General features: G+C 41.1%; 1 long non-coding RNA gene across 1 annotated transcript in view; it reads right to left on the bottom strand.

The window, feature by feature from the left end:
- Window positions 1–1,372: 1,372 nt before the first annotated feature.
- LOC144827707 (uncharacterized) overlaps window positions 1,373–9,292 on the bottom strand; it is a 66,214-nt gene continuing 58,294 nt past the window's right edge. The window contains exon 4 of the long non-coding RNA XR_013610320.1: window positions 1,373–1,503. This is a non-coding gene — a long non-coding RNA (uncharacterized LOC144827707). The remainder of the gene's footprint in view (window positions 1,504–9,292) is intronic.

The following is a 9,292-nucleotide window of genomic DNA, read 5'->3' as shown; positions in this document are numbered from 1 at the left end:
TGGTTTAGCTGACCTGTCACTGACCCAACGCACTCAATAGGTGACTGAAGATACAGAGCGCTGCGGAGCACTCTGTCCGAATTTGACCATAGGCTAAGGTTCTACTGAACCTTAAAGTGCTGGCAAAGCACTTAGCTGGGAGTTCGCTGACCCAATCGGGGTCTTGATCGATAGCTGCAGAGCGGGTGGAGCGCAGGCGTTGCTTCCGAACTGTGGGTTCCGGTCCTGTCCTGAAGAGGGTCCTGTCCTGAGGGTTTGCTGTCCTGTCCTGAGGGTCCTGTCCTGATTTCTATTCCGAGGGTATCCTGTCCTGTCCTGGGTGTCCATTCTGCACCTGCCGTCCTTTGAGGGATATCCTTCCTTGAGGGTTTCCTGTCCTTAACTGACCCGTGGCCAGGGTTTGGTTTCCACACCTTTCTAGGTAAATATTGTTCTGAAAACTCTTTAAATCTTGCACCTTCTAAATTTCTGACTTTTGCTTTAATAAAGTTCATCATTGCATATGTTATATTTTCCATGCCTTTCCGCAACCATTGAAAGCTAAATACATATTTTTCCGTGAGGTTTTTGTTCTTATGTCTTCTCACTGGTTAGAAATTATATTTTGCATAGCAGTGTGTCATTTCCTGATATGGTCTAGAACTTCATTGCCTAGATTGTTCAAAGGCCCATTCACCTTAAGTGAAGCGTGTTATTCATTATAAGCTCTCCTATAGTCACCCACACTTAGGCTATCCCTGTTTAGATAATACTGAATTGCATAGTATCTTTTCTCGTTACATTTTATTAGTACCTTGATGATTACTCTGTCATTATTTCTTTATGCCTATATGATTTACGTTATCTTGGTTATTGATTGCCTTGTTTTATTGTACCTCATGCAAGAAAATAATGAACTTTAGATAAACATTTAAAAACTTCCAGTTGTCCGTGGTCATTTAAACAGTATTTGAATGTTATTGGTTGGATTTGTATTTTGCTGCCTTTCCTTTACAGCTAGCTCCCTGATTCATTGTGGTCATTAGGTACCCGCATCGGTGGATGGTAAGTCGGGTGCACTGAAAATTGTTAGCAGGGAACACACACACACAACTTGGTAGAGCTCGTGAAGTCACCTGATCGATGTATATGGTGATTTGAAAAGTATATGGGCCCTGAAGCCGGAAACGGCGAAAACTATTGGTCGGGTGGCCTCGCGCGCTCTATCACTACTACCAGGCTTCCCAGCTACTTGTTCTTAATGAGTGGTGGTATGGCGATAGAAGCGATCCGGCCTACTGTAGTAATCCACTCCAGGATAGTTGATAAAAGAAGATTTATTACAGCAGAGAAACACAGTACAGCATCTGCTCAGCAGGACAGGTCCAGTAGTTATACAGTTTGGAATCTAGAACCTTTGACTCTTAGTAACAGATTGTAGTACAAGATTTGTAATGCAACAATAGGTAGAACTTACTTAAAGAGATACATACATAATTGCAGGGAATATAACACATCTTATCCCTAAAAAGAAAAGAAAATTAGAAAAGAAGAAAATTAGCTCAAGGAAAAGGAAGCGGAAGGAAAAAGATAAAAGAGAAGGAAGAGAATAGAAGAAACATGAGGAAATTTGGTGTATGATGGAAAAGGTTAACAATTTTATAAATGGAAAAGGCAAACATTTTATAAAACAATCAAAACGTGAAAAACATAGAGAACTGAATCAATTTCTAAATCTAAGTGGTACATTGACTTTTCTCTTGTTAATTTTGACCCTAGAAGAAACAGAATCAATTTTTACAGGTGGCTTAACATTGTCAAAACTGGGATTTTGAAGATTAGAACATTTAACCACTCGTCTGACATTCCAGACTTTGCCATCATTAGTTATAATGCTGTGGGTGTTAACTTTTACAACTTTTCGAATAGGCCCAAATTTGGAAACCCCTTTAATCAAAAACCCAGGTTTGCGTATCCTGACAAGATCTCCTACTACAAAATCAGGAACTCTCACATCGTACTTAGAATCATGATATTCTTTCATTTTTTCCTGATGATGTTTGACTCTCAAAGAAGTGCTTCGCATGTCAACAGGAGAAGAAATAGCAGAAGAGTTAAACTTCTCTTTCATCCACCATGGACACAACTTTGATACGGGTTCTCTTCCCCTTAATAAACGGAAAGGACTAAGCTCAGTAACTGAGTGAGGAGTTATTCTATACAACCATAATCTTTCTCTGATAACTTTTTTCCACACATTGGGAGTCTTTCTTGCCCATTCAACAGCATCTTTTAAGACGCGATTAAACCTTTCTACCTGTCCATTACCTTGTGGTTCGTAAAGAGGTGTAGTGATATGTTTAATTCCACAAGATTTGAGATAATCCTCTACTTCAGTAGAAATTAATTGTACCCCATTATCGGTAATCAAAACTTCAGGGCTACCTTCTCTTGCAAAAACTTCTCTGAGGAATTCAATAATGACTTGTGAAGAGGCAGAAGACACAAACCTAACTTCAGGCCATTTAGAATGGTAGTCTATTAATACTAATGCAAAACGGGCATCTTGAGGTAGACAATTGAAGGGACCGGAAATATCAAGTGCTAGCTTCCTCCAAGGATTCTCTGGCCAGGAAATAGGTATGAGTGGGGCAGGGTAGGTTTTCAACATTTTATCACTGCTTACACATATGGGGCATTCACGAACCACTCTGTCAATCATCTTATCCATTCCTGGCCACCAAAAACTAGTTCTCACTAATCTCTTCATGGAAGACATACCTAAATGGCACTCATGAGCAAGTCTAATAATTTCCTCTTGCATATCTTCAGGAGGTACACATTTTCCGCTTTTAAAAACTAAATCATTGTCAACTTCTAATTCACTAAGAACTTGATGAAAAGACTTCAATTCTGGAGGTACCATGTTGCCATTAGGCCAACCCTTCAAGATATACTCTTTAAGAGTACTCCAATTCTTGTCATGTGTGACAGCATTATCCCAAACAGATTCTGAAATGGAAGAGAATTCATCTCCTAAAAAATCCCTTAAAGAGGCAACAAACTCAACATCCTCTTGTCCTTTGTCATCTGTAATAGAATTAGAGTCATAAGGAAGCCTAGAAAGACAGTCGGCTGTAACATTGCTTCTTCCAGGAAAATACTCTACCTCAAAATTGTACTCTTGTAAGCGAGACATCAGTCTAGCAATTCGTGCTGTGGCGTTCCGACCACCACCAGGGGAAAGTATGGAAACTAGCGGTTTATGGTCCGTTTTTAATAGAAAACGACTACCCCATAGAAAATTCCGAAAATGTTCTACTCCCCAGACACATCCTAAAAGCTCTTTCTCAATGACAGAATATTTCCTTTCTGTTTCACTCAAAGTCCGGGAAGCGAACGCCACACACCACTCATCATTCCCACACTTTTGTGATAGAACCCCTCCTAACCCATACTCACTAGCATCAACTGTAACCACACACTGTTTATTGACACAGAACGGTTTCAATGTAGGAGCATTTGCAATATCATGCTTAATGATTTGAAAAGCAGACTCTTGTTTCTCACCCCAGTAAAACTCTACTTTCTGTCTTGTCAACTCTCTCAAAGGTTCCATTTTAGTTGCAAACCCTTTAATGAACTTGCTATAGTATTCACACAAGCCATTGAAAGAGAGTAACTTTTCCTTGTTGTCAGGACATGGTGCTTTAATTATAGCTTCAACTAAACATTTCTTGGGAATAACACCATTGCCCGTAAGGGTGTGTCCAAGATATTCTACAGACTCACAAAACATTTTGCACTTGTTGTCCTTTAGTGTGAGACCATGCTTTCCCAACCTCTTACAGACCTCCATGACATGATCTTTGTGAGACACATTATCAGGAGAGAACACAAGAATGTCGTCTTGAAAGCACCTCACAAACTTGTAGAGATCTTTAAAAATATGATGCATAGTACGTTGGAAAACTGATGCCGCAGAGGCCAAACCAAAGGGCATTCTTTTATACTGAAATAAACCCTCAGGAGTGAGAAAAGCTGTCATCTGCTTGGATTCTTCTGCTAATACAATTTGGTGATATGCTGATCGCAAATCAAATGTGGAAAAAACTTTCGCTCCCTCTAACATACATATAACTTCGTTTATATTAGGAAGGGGATGACAGTCCACTATGATGTTTGAGTTGAGGGCTCTTAAATCTACACATAGCCTGAGATTTTGATCAGATTTTCGGGCTAAAACGATGGGCGAAACCCATTCGGAAGACTCTACTTCTTCAATAATGTCATCATCAATTAAATTTTTCAAAAGTATTTTAAGATCATCTCTGACATTTATGGGAACATTTCTTAATTTTTGTGTAACAGGAATGGTTCCTTTTTTGAGTCTGATCAAGTGTTGAAAGTTATGTAACTTTCCTAGTTTCTTTGAAAAAACTTTGGGAAACAACTTAATGATCTCATTTATCCATGTCTCAGTACCAGTTATAGCTTTAACAGAATGAGTTTCTTTTACACAATCATCAATCATGACAATGGGATCTAATTTCCTGGGATTGAGAGTAATACCAAAACTCCATTGATCTCTCCATCCAAGCACATTTACTCCTTTTGTAGCAACATATATCTTAACAAACCTCATTCGACCTCTAAAAAGCATGTCTGCTCCCAAATATCCTTCCATAGGGATAACAGACTTAAGGAAAGTTTTGGCAATTATGTCAGGAACTTTAAGATCTTCAAGATTGACAATGCCCTCAAACACTTCAGTGAAATACTGCTTGGTGATGATTGTCCAAGGTGATCCTGAGTCGGCCATCAATTTAAGATCTACACCTAAAACATGTACTATACATTCAGGTTGTTTAAGGTGAATCAAATCTTGTTCATTAGCATCGACAATTGAAACAACTATTCCTCTTTCACAATCATTCTCATTATCTTCCCCAGGAACATCAACTTCTTGCAAGGAATCAGTAACAAAAGAAACTCTATTCTTATTAATATTTCCTGAAGTGGTTCCTGTAGTGGTCTTGCATAGATTACTAAAATGTCCTTGTTTACCACATCTGTTACATTCCTTTCCAATAGCAGGACATTTAGGAAAAGATGCACTATGACTAGGACTACCACACCTGAAACAATGAAAAGATTTGTCATTCTTTTTGTAGGGACGTTGAGAAGAATAACTGACACGTTGAGTTTTGTTAGAAGATGACGCAGAAGAGACGGATAACGTAGAAGAGGTGTCAGGTTTGACAGCACATACTTCGGAGGGATTGTCTTTGTCCTTTTTATCTAAGCATTTTATCCATTTGTCTGATTGTTCAATAGCTTTAGCTGTAACAATAACATCTTTTAAATCTGGATCTCCCATAATCCATAACTTTTCTTGGATTTTCTTGCTTTTGGTATGGACTATGATTTGATCTCTGATCATCTCATCAGAGATAGGACCAAAATTACAGTTAGTGGATAAATAACGTAAAGCTGTTAAAAAATCATCAAAAGTTTCAGACTCTTCTTGAGCTCTAGTATAAAACTTATATCGATTCAAAACCACACTAAAAGTAGGTTTAAATCTAGCTTCAAGACGAGTCATAGCATCATCAAACACATTTCTGTCTCCTCCCCCATCATGTAAAGGAAGTGTTCTGAATACTACTTGACCTTCAGAACCCAAAGAATGTAATAAGATGTTCTTTTTCCTTTCTTGTGAAAATCTCTCCCCATCTATGGCTTTTAAAAATGTCAAAAATTCCTCTTTCCAACGAATCCAAGGAATGGGAGGTTCTCCTTTGTTTTGTAGAAACTTAGGGGGGGGGTCAAACTGCATGTTTGATAATATGCTTAAGTTAATGAGTTTTTGTAAATTCAATTAGTTTTATATGTGTTATGTAAAATAATATTTATTAAAATCACGATTAAATAACAGTCATAAAAATCAAACCTGTAGAAACTGACTTTCCTTGGAAAAGATACGATCTTTTTGTGTAACACTCGAAGAGTTTTATTCCTTGCGTAAAAGAAACGCGCTTAACGCGATGCAGAGCTTCGTTGCCAAGCAACTGTTAATTTAAAATGGCGTCGGCGTGTGCGTGATGATGTTGAGCGCACGCGTAATACCAGTGAGTTGAGCTTGGTAGACTGTCGCGCGTGAAGACAACAATGGCGTGCAGGCGCGAGGCGAGGAGAAGCCGTTGTGGAAGCAGAGCAATAATTCAAAAGTAAGCGCTCTCAAACTTGCATGGAAAACAATGTCAAAGTTGTTAAAAAGATCGGAAAGTCGATCGAAAAGTAGAGATTGTTTCTGAGAGATAGAAATTTGTGAGGCACTCGTGTAGAGTTTAAGTGGTGCACGGAAAATTTCTAAAGATTTCTCTCAGCTAGGAAACGAATAAAATCAATGAAATTGTTGAAAATAGTTCGTAAATGTCAACAATTTTGCGTAGTAAGTAGGAAAATAAGTATACTTAATATGAAAGTCGTTTTGTAGGAAAATAAAGTATACTTAGCAGGCAAGTCCAAAAACGATGAATATAATGCAGCGTAGGTAAAATCCTTTGGTTGCTCCTGTGTTTCCAAATGTAGCAAACCAATGAAATCGTCGCCAATTTTGTAGTAATCCACTCCAGGATAGTTGATAAAAGAAGATTTATTGCAGCAGAGAAACACAGTACAGCATCTGCTCAGCAGGACAGGTCCAGTAGTTATACAGTTTGGAATCTAGAACCTTTGACTCTTAGTAACAGATTGTAGTACAAGATTTGTAATGCAACAATAGGTAGAACTTACTTAAAGAGATACATACATAATTGCATGGAATATAACACCTACGCCCTGGAACGGTCACTCATGGGTGATCATACACTCCACACCATCCTGTATTCGGCTCGCCTGCGTCGTGGGTTACCCTCGGTCACAAGGGTGGTCTTTGCCGTGTGGCGACAATCCTTGCGCCGCATGGGATGGTGGGGCAAGTTGACGGCTGAGACGCCGCTTTGGCATAATGGTCTGCTCCCAGAGCTGGCGGCTCTGGCCGGCTTTGAGGGTTGGGAGGCCATAGGGGTTACACAACTGGGCCAGGTCATGTCTGGCACCACCCTCAAATCCTTCGAGGAGCTCCGCACGGAATTCCGGATGCCTCAGTCCCAATTCTTCCGCTACCTTCAGCTGCGCCATGCCCTCGCCCCGAGCATCGCCGGTCTCGACTCCTTGCCAGAGTTTAGCCCGGTCGAGGCCAAGGTGTTTATGGGAGACTTGGGGGACAGAAAGGTCTCCAAGCTATACCAGACACTTGTTGTCCACTGCTCCTCCACCCTGCACTCTCTTCGGGAGGCGTGGGAGGTGGACGTGGGTCCCCTCGATGAAGACGATTGGAGGGAGGCGCTGGAGTCCCCACGTGGAACTGCCATTGCTATCCGGCTCCGGCTCATTCAATTCAAATACCTGCATCGGGCATACTTTACACGTGAACGATTGTGGAAAGCTGGTTTGATTGCATCCCCGGAATGCTTGCGCTGTGGGTCGGTGCCTGGGTCCTTAATGCATACTGTGTGGACGTGTGGCCGGCTGACTGGGTTCTGGAGGGGTGTGTGGAGTTGCCTGGCTGAGGTGCTGGGCTGGGACCTTCCTCGTACCCACCGGTTGGGCCTACTGCACATCATGGAAGGGATTGGGGGTAACATATATAAGCGCCATTTGCTGCTCTTGGGGCTGGTTGTGGCCAAGCGAGACCTGGCCCGGGCATGGAAAGCGGTGAGGGCTCCCCCCCTTTCTGCTTGGAAGGCGGGGCTAGATTACTTCATGGGTCTGGAGAGGCCGGTCTTTGAAGCGCGGGGCTGTCCTCACAAGCACTTCAAAATTTGGAAGCGTTGGGCTGACTATCGTGATCTATCCCTGGACCCCCCAGCGGAGCGAGAGGAGGACATTTGATCACAGTGACACTGTTGGCCCGAAGTAGCATTGCCCTGGTGGCGCTGCACCTACTTGCTTTTCTTTATTGCTTTCTATGCACGTGTGGTGGGGGGGGTTGGGGGTGTCCGGGGTTGGGGGGGTGGAGTTGTGGGTTAGGGTGGGTCACTGGGGTGTTTCTATACTGAGCATATTTTATGAGTCTACTCTAGCATTTGCTGCCTATGTAATTGCTGTTTTGATGCTGTCGTGGTGTTCTTCGGTTGTGGAGATGCCACATTCTCAATGCTCATTTGCTCAATAAAATTGGTTGTGAAAAAAAAAATGAACACTTTTCATTGGTTTAGAACTTTTGCTTTTCCCAAATGATGAAAACCCCTCCTTCTTTCCTCACTCTGACTTTCATCTTGGTGAGAGAAAGACCCTTTATTTACACTTTGACATGGCTTCATTAGTAGCTTCAGCTGGTTCTAACCCACCACCTCCACCAAATCCAAGAAAGAGAGGACCACCAGCTGAAGTAATTTTGCAAGAAGAGGAAGAACAGGAAGAGGAGGAAGAGGAGGAAGAGCCAAGGTTTTTGCCAGAGGAGCCCAGGAGGTACAATCGAAAAGAGAATTACATTTGGCAATTCTATAGAATTCCTGAGGGGCAAAAAAAAGTGAATGCACGCTACGTGTTTTGCCGTATATGCGGTGATAGATTGTCAAGGGGAACTGAAAAAAATACAGTTACGGCAATCACACTATGCATCGGCATATGAGTAGGTGGCACCCAAATAATTATAGTGCTGCCCAGCTACGTGATGAGCAACAAAATCCCCTCCCAATGGCAAGAAGATCGGTTGTTCCAGAGGTGTCGGGACCAGAGGCGAGGGAGATGATCCCAAACATTCAAATGTTGTTTGGGCACGTGAAGCAAGTGTGCGTGCACTGCGGCAATTTCATCTGCTACAGGGAAAGTAGCATCATTTTGATTATGAGAGCTATTCAGAATCATGTTAATGTTTGTCCGAAATGCCCCAAAAAATAAATTCTTTTTTTTTTGTTGCTCCTGTTGAGCCCTTTACAATGGATCGTTTTTGTTTCCCCCCCCCAAAAAAAAACCAAAAAAAATATAAAAACGTTCAGAAAATACAAAAAAAGTAAAAAATGTTTAAAAAATACTAAAAAAAATATAAAACAACAAAAACATAAAAAAAAAGTTATTTTCAGAACTACCTCCCCATTATAAAAAAATTGGTAGAATAGTTGGAACTCTGCCAACCTCTATTTCTCTTAGTTCGCTACCCGGTACGCGTACCGGAAGCTAACCAAAAAAAATATTTTTAAAAAAAAAAGAACAGTAAGTATAAGGTAAGCAAACAGACAGTTATGTGAAAAGAAAGACAGCTCTA

Source organism: Lissotriton helveticus, chromosome 4_1 (assembly GCF_964261635.1).
Source record: "Lissotriton helveticus chromosome 4_1, aLisHel1.1, whole genome shotgun sequence".
In the NCBI taxonomy this organism is placed as follows: Eukaryota; Metazoa; Chordata; class Amphibia; order Caudata; family Salamandridae; genus Lissotriton; species Lissotriton helveticus.
The sequence above is the reverse complement of the archived record's forward strand: the minus strand, read 5'-3'. Positions and strand labels throughout refer to the sequence as shown.